The sequence below is a fragment of the Triturus cristatus genome, chromosome 4_2, assembly GCF_964204655.1.
Source record: "Triturus cristatus chromosome 4_2, aTriCri1.1, whole genome shotgun sequence".
NCBI classification, from domain to species: domain Eukaryota; kingdom Metazoa; phylum Chordata; class Amphibia; order Caudata; family Salamandridae; genus Triturus; species Triturus cristatus.
The window spans coordinates 738,786,049-738,798,607 of NC_140586.1; the positions used below are offsets into that span (position 1 = coordinate 738,786,049).

Sequence of the window (12,559 nt, forward strand, 5' to 3'; positions counted from 1 at the left end):
GTGTGAGAGAGAGTGTGTGAGTGCGTGAGAGAGTGTGTGAGTGCGTGAGAGAGTGTGTGAGTGCGTGAGAGAGTGTGTGAGTGCGTGAGAGAGTGTGTGAGTGCGTGAGAGAGTGTGTGAGTGCGTGAGAGAGTGTGTGAGTGCGTGAGAGAGTGTGTGAGTGCGTGAGAGAGTGTGTGAGTGCGTGAGAGAGTGTGTGAGAGAGTGTGTGAGTGTGTGAGTGCGTGAGAGAGTGTGTGAGAGATTGATGGAGAGAGAGTGTGTGAGAGATTGATGGAGAGAGAGAGCGATTTAGAGATTGATGGGGAGAGAGAGAGAGCTTGTATGATGTAGTCTGTGAGGACGAGCAGGTTTAGAATTGGTGCCTGGATAATAAGTTTGTTGGTTTCCTCCACTGCGTTCCCACTGGTGAAACATGGAATGAGATGCTAAACCTTCATCTAGTCTTAACCTGCTGCTTTGATTGTATTGGAGGTGCTATAGCAGGACTCTTGTGCATTGTCTGTTTCTGTTTACCCTCATCCTATCCCTAGTAATGGTATTGCTAGGCCTTCTTACTGCATTTTTGCTTACTTCCAGAGCTACCGCATTTCTCACAAGTGAGTATGATCCAACACAGTGACCGAGTGAGTGATGATGCCTGTAGCATATGAAGAGTTAGGGCTCATGCCATAGCAGAGCCTCGAGTGGTGTGTGTGTTGGTGGTGCCTCTCATATTAACTTTGTTTCCCATAATGAGAGTGGCACTATTGTAGCTAGCGGATTCTTTTATCTGGTTTGAGGACGAAGTTCATTCTTTATCAACATATATGCTGCTGGGCTGCTCTAGTTTTGAAAATTGTGGCCTTGTGTGAGTGGAGTTTCCCCTGATATAACTAGCAGTTCAGTCCTTTTTGCCCAACAGATCCAGAAGCCTAGGCTAGAGTTATGCCTTTTATTTTTTTCCTCTTTTGCTCGCGACTGGGTTGTGGAAGGTTTGTTTGTCAACTGCATTTGTGTTTTTTTAAATTTGATATGTCTTGTTGCACGGCCGGGCCACTGTTCATCACAGAGGAAAATGTATTTCAGGTTAGTTCGGTCAGATCTCTTCAAGTAAATCATGTGTCATTAGCACATGATATTTATGCAAGGGCAGTGCTGTTTGCCACTTAACAAGCATGGGACATATTCTGCTACCTTTTCTCAGCTTTGCCCAGTCTTTTGCCCTGCCTTTGACCCCAGATCAGGCATCATCACTGGTGACCAGATCAAAGGGAATATAGACTTCAGCACTCATTGTAAATCCAGAATGATTTAAATGCTCCCTTGTTGCCATTTTATCTACAACCCATAATGGAACAGATTGTGCTAAAATAAGTGGACCTGCTTTGTAATTGTTCTGGAAAGGTCTTGAAAAAGACCTTAAAAATAAAGTTCCAGGAGGAAAGGATGTGTTTTCCCTCAATTGGCTAATAAACTGTTGGCGGTTTCTCAAAAGATCATTAACATTTTCTTTACAAAAACGTAAAGGTCTGTTTGGTGTTCTTCCAGTGGAAAGCCAGTACAGTGTTTGTGCTTTTATACTATATCACTCAACATCCCTTGAGTGTTCGGGAAAAAGGCAAATAATTTTAAATGGGCCTTCGACTTTCTAGTAATAGAAGTGGTGGACTCCTATAAGTACTTGGGGCTGACTTTCTATAGGAAATTAAAATGGGATAATCCCCTAGGGAATGCCACGCACAGGTCCATGTTATAGGCTGGATGTCTTGTTAAATTTAACCAGAGGTATGGGGGCTTGGCTCTTATGAAAGCATATGAAGGCAAGCTAGCCCCCTTGATGCTGCACGGTGCAGAGGTTCTTGCACCTGACCCCTCCTGTAGTTAGGAAGTGCTGAAGGGTTATCCTTGGAAGGCTATTGTTGCTTCCACCAGGAACCATGGTACAGAGTTTGAGGGAATTGAACTTGGTTTCCTGGAACTTGCAGACGTATTCCTGCGTTCTGAGATTTCTTAAGAAGTTATCGGTAGATAATGAAGCTCTGAAGGTCTCTAGATTATGCTGGGAAGAAATCTGCACCAGTGAAAGGAAGTGGGCCAGGGATATTCATCCAGGATAAAATAATCTAAAACAAATGCATCCTTCTTGGGGTACAATTGAAACATGGCCTCCCTTTCCAACTTAACCAGCACCAAAAGAATCTTTAGAAAGGGCTGGCTGTTCTTTGGATCTGGCCTATTTGAGAGAGAAACCTTCTATTAGCATTTTATTAAATTCTCTTGGCCAGCATATGGTTTCTCCTTATTTGGCCCAGGTACCCGATCCTAGGTTACTTAAGTAATTCTTAAAAGGGAGACTAGGATGTAATCCAATTCTTTTGAGTCTTAAATAGTGTAATGCTGATCGGGATGAACATTTTCTGTATGTGCTTCCTGAATATAAAATGTTCCCTGCCCCATGTTCATATGGATTGTGTTTTCAATAAGGCCGCTTGGATAAAGTTTTTAAGACCTTTATTTTTAAATATCAAACTTATTCAAGGTTGGATGCAATGGGGCTATTATTTGAATAATATATATCAATGAGTTATATCAATGTTGCAGTAGAAATCACACGTTATACGCTTGTTAAGCAGAGTTTTAAAGATGGTTTTGAATAGTTGTGGCACATATGGGTGTTCTTGTGACTCATAAGATGTTTTTACTATGTAATATTTTGAAGTTTTAGAATGTTTTATGGACAAGTGTCCCAATAAACTTATTTTGTACCTTGAATAACAATGGTTAGAAAGATATTCGAGGAAGTTGTTTTTGTGTGCCATAATTCCCTACATAAACAAAAGATTTTGAAGGCTCTTTCTGACCACTAATTTGTCTGCCATCAATAGATGTATGATTAACATTCCTCCTTTTATAAACCAAATGACGGTTAGGTTGGCTCTTCTATTCTTCCAGTATTTATGCTTTGAATCTAACTGTCCTGCATTGGAAACACGAGTAACATTGAATAGTACGAGGGGAGACTAGAATGTGTGGAATCTCTTATTACCTGCAAGAGATCCAGTCTTTGAGTTATGGGATAGAAAGAGGCATACCCAGGCTAAGAATAATTTCTTACCCAGTTCAGATTTCTAACTGGGATACACCTTAACTGAACTGTTGACCCTTACACATTTCACCTTGGGCTTGACCAACATAGCAAACAAGTGTGAATACTTAGGACATCCCCTGCCTTGTACCTCTTTTGGCTTGTACGAGTAAAGTAACCATCGATGTACATCCGTGGCATGAATCCTTTATAATGATCAATATTGAACTAATGAGATTTGGTTTGAAACCCAAGGTACCATAGCTTCCTTTAAGTAGCTCCAAATCACATGATGGAAGGCATTCTCTGCACTGATGTAAACCATAACCATTGGACTATTTCAGCACCTGGCCACGTTCATTGATTGTCAGGAGTCTGACTTCTGGACAGAGGCAGCCAGAGGCAGCCTGTTCTTGGAGAATCAATCTTGGAGATGAATGGCAATTTCAATTACGTTTTAGTGTTCTTGATTGGTGCTATGATCCTGCAAGAGGTTTACTCTAGTCGGACCTTTACATGTTCATCAAAAGAGATTCCTTCACTGTTTCCAAGATATTGCATGATACAAATGAGGCAGACTACAGGGTGTGGAACAGTAAAATTATCTGAAACAGTCTTTAACTTGTGAATTGAATCAGAGGCCAGGGCTTTGATTACATGCCCCTTCTCTACAGTTATTTTTAGGTTTCCTAGCTTTTCATTTAAATATAAGGAAGGTGACCCAATTACACTTTTAACCTACCCTTCTTTGAATGAGTCAGAGGATTGTAAGTTCTGATAAAACGTTGAGGTCCTTGCTTTATAGGAACTGGACTGTCTCCCTCTATACTGTTTATCTTATGGCTAGGTTTAGGATGTCCAAAAACTGAGTTTTAAGCATATTTTTTGATTTGTCAGTGAGCATGAGGCTTATTACGCCCATGTGCAGATGCACTTATGCCTCTTTAACAGTTCCCTTCAGTTTGGCCTTCACGTTCAGCTTTTTTCAATTTTGCTGCTGCTATTATGTGGTTCCACTCAACGTCTCTAAGCGTGTCCTCTGTTTAATCATTTTGAAAGAATTTACTTTTTTTGTTCAAGAAATGTCATTATCGAATTGTTTTGTGAGAAAATATTTTGACCACATTTTTTGGTGGTGAAAGTCGCCTGAGCAGCAGTGGAGCATGGTCAGGCATGCTGCTGTTTCTCATGGTTATCTGTCAAAAGGTGCTCCTGAATATGGAAAAGGCTCCAGAAATTGATAAATTACTGCTGACTCATGCCATGGGTTTCATCTGAATTAACCACACCATGGAAGGATGCTGGAACCTAGAATACACCTTTTAATGTGGCCTCTAACTATTGCCATTTAATAGTATTGCAAACTTTGTATAAAGTCTGACCGCAATTGGGTCATCTTTCTGTTATTAATGCTGGAACAAATAAAAGTACTCTAGCACTATCCATAGTGCTTATATATGGAAAAAATGCAGACTGGTCTGTGTGCACCAACCTGCCTGTTGCTGACCCCAACCTGCTGGTTGGCAACAATTGTATTCATTTATTTTGATATGTAACTACGACAGCGGTCCACAAAAATACACATACAGATTAAAACAGATTGGGGAGAGGAGTTGGCCTAACGGCTAGGGTGCTCGACCTCGGACCTTGGGGACAGGGTTCGAGTCTTGGTAATGACGCTGAACATCCTGTAATTCTGGGCAAATCACTTAATCTCCCCGTGCCTAACATCGAACGAATGGGTGTCCTAATGTAACGTAACTGGTGCTATGTTAAGCGCTCTGATACCTAATTGGATTCGGGTCAAGTTCGTGCTATATAAAACTCTGCAAAAAAAAAAAAGACATATTTTGCATACGGTACAAAGTTCTTCCTTTATACATAGCTGCCACCTAAAGAGATCCTTATATCGAACATACTGTATGATGTGCAAATAGTGTAATAAATACATGAGACAATCAAATATCCAACCATCAGGTGTTACGACGTAAAAGTAAAATTACTATTAAAAGTTACCAAATAAATAGTCAGAACTGTTTAAAAAAAAAACTGGTATATCTTATAACAAACCTTTCTGTTATTAATGCTGGAACAAATAAAAGTACTCTAGCACCTTCCATAGTGCTTATATATCGAAAAAATGCGGACTGGCCTCTGTGCACCAACTTGCCTGTTGCTGACCCCAACCTGCTAGTGTAAAGTCTTCACTTATATGCCTTAGCTACAATTGGGTATCAGCTTCCCGCACACCCCAGATCTGTCCTTTTCAGGGCAAATTTGATGGATTCAGTGTCATATTGTGCTTGTCAAAGGTTTCCCTGGTGCCCTTTTGATCCACCATCAGAGTTGCTTATTTAGTTTAAGGTAAACTATTGTGTGCATCCCTCTATCTCTCTGTCCTGTAGGCCAGTTTAGTTACCATTTTAAGAGCTTCCACATGACTGGGGAACAGCCTGGCCACACAGCTAGCACCTCGACTTAAGAATAAAGGCTCAGGATCAGAGGTAGGGGTGTATGTATGTCTTTTCAGTGTGGAGCTGATGCCGGTCTTGCACAGCATTGGAGCAGATTGGATGGGATATTGCGAAGAATGGAATAAGATTTGATTCCTGCAGTATTTGAGGTTGATATACAGAAGAATTTCTCAAAATATTCTGAGGTCTGCAGGGCAAACTGGGGCTCAGCGCAGTGCCAGATCTGCCGACACAAATTGGCAAAGAGAAGCAATGAGAGAGCTGTGAACAGTATCGGGGATGTTGGCCTATCCGGTCTATCACCCATATTTGACACATGTGAATGATGATCACTGGGTTCTCAAGTAGTGCCTTGTGGGGATTAAGTAAGCAAACTCATTGGGATACTCTGATTGAAAAAGTCTACAGAGGCTTTGAAGTAACTGGGAGCTGCACTTTGGAGGTCAATGGTCCAAAGGCCACCCTAAGTACAAAAGGATAAGTCCTTCAGGGAAAAGGAGGACTTATTTTTGCCCTAACTCAACATTTCGCGCTAGCAGACTGGGGCTGAAAAAGAGACATGTGGTACTTTGCTTGGCTAACCTCTAAGTCAATTTTTTTTTTAACTGCTTCAAGGCCTCAATAAAACCCTAAACAGCTCATCATGGCATCTTATGTATATTGTCAACATGTTCCAGCTTTGCCGTCTTAAGGGAGCAGTCATCAGGGTTGGACCAATTTTGACTGTCCATGTAGGTGAGGTTGGTGGCAGTTTTGCTTGATAGTGCTAAAGCTCATATTTCTAGATGGGTGACTATTTTTAGGTCTCGCCTGGCTATCGCGTAAGCGATGGCTCAGCGAGACTTATGTAGGGGCTTCAGAAAATGCTCCCAAAGGCTTCCCAGGCGGATTGGGTGGCGGTTACCTGCACAACCACGTGCATTCCACTTGCCACCAGCTACTTCCTGCGCGTGAGCCGCCTCACGCTTTCAGAGAGATTTAGTAAGGGGCACAAGACCTTAGGAATGCGGTTTATGGCCAGTGCATGTGAGGCATTCAAGCGCGAAGCTGGCATCTGGCATCGGACTTGAAAGCAGCAGACTGCTTTCGCCAGCGCGCGCGGCCTTACTTCCTGCATCCCCTCTTACAACAATTAACTTGCGTTATAACTCACACCCCATATGCTCGTACCCTCCCACCCTTCCTTTGATGTCCGCTTTTCTTGTTGTTTACAAACCACGCCGCACACTGCTGCACGCCGCACACTGCCGCACACTGCCGCACACCGCACACTGCCGCACGCCGCACACTGCCGCACGCCGCACACTGCCGCACGCCGCACACTGCCGCACTCCACACACTGCTGCACTCCACACACTGCTTTTATGCGAGTTTATGCTACTGACATTGTAAATGACAATGCCTTTTATTTGTTTTAAAACCAAAACCTAAATAAAAGGCATTGTAATTTTACAATGCCAATAGCTCAAACTCTTATAAATGCAAGACCTATTGCATTGCAAATGCTGGTTTACTTTAGTAAGATTGTTTGTAAAAGTGCCAGAAAAGTGTGTTTATTAGAGGTATTTGTATTTACCTGCTGTGTGAATGCCAAGACCATCCAGGCCAATGTCAATTAAACAGTGAGGTCCTTGTTAAAAATTACAGGCACACCACCTCCCCATGTACCTGATCGATCATAATGAAGGACTTTGTATCCTTTGGGAATTGCGATTCCTTCTGTGGCAAAGTTTCTGTGATAAGATTGAAGATTTCCCACTGGTGAGCTAGGAAAGCAAAAACATGGAGTAAATCATGTGTTTAGGATCTCATATTGCTAGTGTAATATTGGTGGGCAAATAGGTAGAGTAAATAGAATTTAAAGCCTTTGGTTCCAAATGCTGCTACTAGATATTACTAAAGTGTTCCTAACTTCGGAGAGCAATGCAGCAGTAAAATGGCACAGGTAACAGAACATACAGACTGAATTACCACTTGCTTGTACAATATTGCTACATGGTGAGCCTGCTGGTCAGGTCAGGTGCACATGGTTCGGAAAGATCTAAACTTAACTGCAATTCAGCCTGAAGAAAATGGAGCTTTAGAAATACTTAAACACTTGCAATAGACTGAGAAAAGAGGTAAAACAATAATTCAAGGAGAGTTACCAAGCTCCTTTCATATAAAACGCAAAAAGCGCTAGTCACATACTCCAATAGCAATGAAAATGTACTTGGAAATGGTGTCCTAAAACCCTTGACTTCGAAGATTGTCGCAATAAGTTTGATCGGGATGGGAAGCTACACTATTTGAATTGTGTTCTTTTGTGCTTTTCAGGTTTATTGTTAACTTAGCACGGTAGAGACCACAATATGTCTAATAGAAATTACAGGAGCAGCTAGAAAGTTTAACTGCCCTCAATTTTTCAAGCAAATCGTTAATGACAGAGTGAAACGAGCAAGTTAGTTCCCTTCACTCTTGATCCAACCATCCATTCATCGCTTTTTCCATTCTTCTATCCTTTCACCCCTTATACATCGATTGTTCCCCCTTCTTTCATTCATACATCCACCCTTTCACTTTTCCATCCTCTGATCATCCATCCACCATTCCAGCCTTCCTTAAGTCCGTCAATCCTCCATTATCACCTTTCCTCCGTTCATCATTTCACCATTGTTCACCCTTTCTATCTATCCATCCATCCATCCGCTAATTCAACCCTTTATCCAATATTTGAATATTCCTTTCATCAATTGATCTTTTCACTCTTCCATCCACATCAATCCAGTAATTCTTCCATCCATCTTTGCACCTTCCGTTCTTTTTTCTCTTCACCTTTGTTTTCCACTTTCCCCTCCCTCTTTCATTCCTTCCTTCTCCCCTACCTCCTTTCCAGTTTGTAATTATATTTCCTCATCTTATTTTTCTGTTCTTACCTTTGTCTCTCACTCTTTTCTGTCCCTTTTTCATGTTTCCATAATTTGTTTCTCTAGCTTCTTCACTGAATGCGTCCCTCTGTAGACAGGGCAGACCTCACTTTTGCCTGCAATGCAGGAGGTTAACGACGCCAGCAATGGAAATAGTTTGCTTATTAGATTAAACCACTCTGGTCTGTTCCCAACAGCAACGCTGGAGATATGAGTCAGATGAAGAGAGCTTGTAAAGGGATGATCTATTCTAATGTCCACATTACAGGTGCCAACACCTGTCGCAAGCCCCAGTGCTGTCTCTTTACCACCTACAGTGCTTTGCCCTCTCTGTGCCCATTACCTAGTTGTTCTCAGGCCACTTCCTCGAATTATAATCTGAGCCTTTGTCAGCAGTTTCGTCAGATACCGTATTTAGTGACGGTAAATGTGCTGTCTGAATATTGATCAGGATTCAGGTCAGCATTTTACATATATTTACATCAGGTGCTGTCTGTGGTTTAATGACAGTACAGGAAACACTGGCCCAAACTCATTGAACTACGAAGATGCCCACACTCGCTTAGTATTCGATACATCTTAAACCCACAAACTCTGGATTAAAAAACATTTACTCAGTTGAAATTCCCAGACTTCCTCACTTCTTGATTAAGCCAAGTTTCACTGTTTATTGATCAGGCCCAAACTCACCCAGTTCTTGTTGAGCTCTGGGTGAAGCCACCTGGCTCAGCCCAAAGGCTATCAATGAGTTTGTATTGTAATTGTGTCTGGCATGGATTAGACAGAACTGTTTACTACATATAATACTGTGTGCAGCATTGAATATACCAAATACACATGATGTACTAGGTAGAAATGTGCAATGCATTAATCTGGGAGAACATGCATTGCATTTTTTGGGTGTGTGTATTTCTACTCCCAGCCCCCTCTCGTTCTATGGTAGTTTTGTTTACCTTGGTGGCATTACAACATTGAATATTTTCTTCACTGCGACAGTCTCCCCCCATGGGAACACAGTGAAAGGTGGTGATTTTTTGTGGGGAAGGTGAGTGAAAAAATAACTTGTTTTAGAAAGGCGAATACCTAAATTGAGGAACACAGCCCTCTTAGAGGGTCAAACTAGTGAAATGCTCGGGTTAAAGGCATTGTAGGCAACAAATACATGCAGCATTGTGTACGCAACCTGTTTAACTTGAGGAATAAATCATAGGCTTTTTCATTGCCAAAATAAGTCATGGCTTGTCTGAAAGAGACTGTCGTCAGAAAATGTGTCCTCTGATCTGTACTGGAATAAGAGAGCATGTATATCTCTGCTGGTGTGTCGATTTCTGTCACATAGTAGTAATGCCCCAGTTACCTACCGGTAATCTTCATCACTGAGAGTCCTAGACTTCCTCTCCACAATAATTAACACATGAGCTTTATGCTCCCACAGAAATTCCATGCAAAATACGTTAGCCTATTAGTCTCCTATCCCTCCAACATGGCCCCACCTTCATCCACCAAAAGGATAAAAGGAGGCACCATACACACCAACGACCTGTAAACAAAGTCAAAGAACATGAAGCCCCCAACAAAGGGCCAGGAGGGAAGAGAAACTATACTGTGGCGGGCAAGACTAGGACTCTGAGTAATGAAGATTACCAGTAAGTAACCATGGCATTGCCTCCTCCTCCGCCTTCCTCGCCACAGTAATTAACACATGAGCAGATACCAAAGCAACATCGGCTTCATGTAGAATAGAAGACAGCCCACACACGGAAGTCAGCTACATCAGATTTGATGATACACACATGGGGCAGAAAAAGAATTTCAAGAATCAACAGAACCCAGAACAGAAGTGGCAAAAGCAACGGAAACACCACTCCCAACCTCAAGCCGATAATGCGCCATAAAGGTATGAGAAGACCAGGTGACCGCCCTGCAAATATCCTCCTTTGACTCTCCCTTGAAAGTGGGCCAAGAAACAACCACAAAACTAGTAGACCACCCCTGAACCGGATGAGTGAGAACCCTGGCTTGGACACCATAAGCCAACAGGATCGCCTCCTAAAGCCAGCGACTATGAGTAGAAAGGGAGGGCTTCAAGCCCTGTCTAGCCAAACCGAAAGTGACAAACGGATTGTCCACTTTACAGAAAGAAGCAGTGTGGGACAAGTAAATAAACAAAGCATGCTTCACGTCCAAAAGATGTAACAGACTCCTCCTCAGACTGGGGATCCACAAAGAAAATAGGAAGGACCACCTCAGCAGTCCTATGAAAGGAAGAAGCCACCTTAGCACAAAGTAGGGTGCGTTCTCGACACCACCCTGTCCTCCAAAATTCCCAAAAATAGGGCAGACCTAAAAAGACCCCAATTTACCAACACATCTGGCAGAGGCAATTGCACCAAAAAGACCACCTTCAAGGTCAGAAACTTCCAGTCTACAGACTCTCAGGGGCCCAAAGGGAACTCCTTGTAAGCCCTCCACACCAACGGTCGATCCCACTGAGGGGGAGACAACAGGCGAGCCACCAGAGGCTCAATGTCAACATAAAGGGAACCTCGGAACACCCAAATAGCTGCCCATTGGGCCCGAAGAATAGAAAGGGCCAAACCCAGATCAAAACCCTCCTTAAAAAAATCCAGAAGAACAGTCAGATCCTCCACATCAGCAGACCACCCGTGGCGCAGACTTCAACCAGTAAAATTGTCCCAATGCTTAGCATAAGCTCTCAAAGTTGGACGCCTGGACTGTTGGATGAGGCCAGCCACCACCTGGAGACTAGAGTTCAAGAGCCAAGCCTGAAGACTCATGGATTGGGACACTGGGAAGGGAGGTTTAGGACTCAACGGAGGATACGGATGAACCAGCAACTTCTAACCCGGACGCACCGCCAACTCCAACAACAGAGGAAACCACGGATGGCGTCGTCAACCCAGGACCACTGGAAGCACCAAAGCATCGTCCCTCCTGATTTTCTGCAGAACCTCCGGAATCGGAGGAACCGGGGGAAATGCATACAACAGACCATGAGGCCACGGTAAGCACATCGCATCCACCTTCCTACTCCCCAGGAATAGCATAATCGTGTAGAAACAGACTTTGGCATTGTCCAGAGAGGCAAACAAGTCCACAGTCAGAGCCACAAACCTCCCCTGCAACATCAGGAATGCCTCTGGGGTCAGAGACCGTGAACCCATGGAGGGAAAAACTCTGCTCACAGTTCGCCGCTACATTCACCTTGCCTGGCAGGTAAATGGCAGAAGGGATGCCAACTTCGTCTCTGCCCAAGAGCAAATGACCTGGCTGCGACAACTGAGGGACCGCATTCTGCAACCCCCTGATGATTCAAGTATGACATGACAACCTGGTTGTCAGTCCTGACCTGCACATGGTGACCCACCAAAAGGGCTGCAAAGGCCAAGAGACCCAAGTGAACTGCATTCAGTTCCCTGTCATTCAAAGAACAAGACATTGGGGCCTTGGACCACTTGCCCTGGACTGAGGACTCCCCAGGGTAGCACCCCAGCACAACAGACTGGCATCTGTTGTCTCCACTTGAGAAGGACCTACCAGAAACTGACAACCCCTGGAGAGGTTCGCCTCGTCCAACCATCGCACTTGATCCTCCCTGGCCAGAGCAGTCACCGGCACCCCTTGATGGGTATCTGGACAACACGGGAGCCAGTGGGACAAAAATTGGTTCACAACAGGGTACATATGCAGGCGGGCCCAGGGAACCACCAACAATGTTGTGGACATCAGACCTTTCACCCTTAACCAATGTCTCACAGGAGGACAGGGCATGGACAACAAGGCACGAATCTCCGACATCAGTTTCAATTTTGTACCGGAGGTAGAAACACCATCCCCAACAGAGCCATGAATCGAGCCCCAATGTACGTGATATCCTTAGTCTGAACAAGGCAAGATTTCCTCAGATTCACCAGAATTCATGGGCTCCCAGTACTCCGCAAAGCTCCTGGACATGGCACTTTGCTTTAGGGAAAGAAGAGGCAAAAATCAAAAGATCATCCAGGTAAGAAAAAATCTTAATTCCCTGCCCATGCAACAGCCCAATCTGAGGAGCCAGCACTTTAATAAAAACCCGGGGAGAGGAACAAAGA

At 43.6% G+C, this 12,559-nt stretch overlaps 1 protein-coding gene across 2 annotated transcripts in view; it reads left to right on the forward strand.

The window, feature by feature from the left end:
* EPS15 (epidermal growth factor receptor pathway substrate 15) overlaps positions 1 to 12,559 on the forward strand; it is an 819,466-nt gene that overhangs the window by 578,408 nt on the left and 228,499 nt on the right. The window lies entirely within an intron of this gene.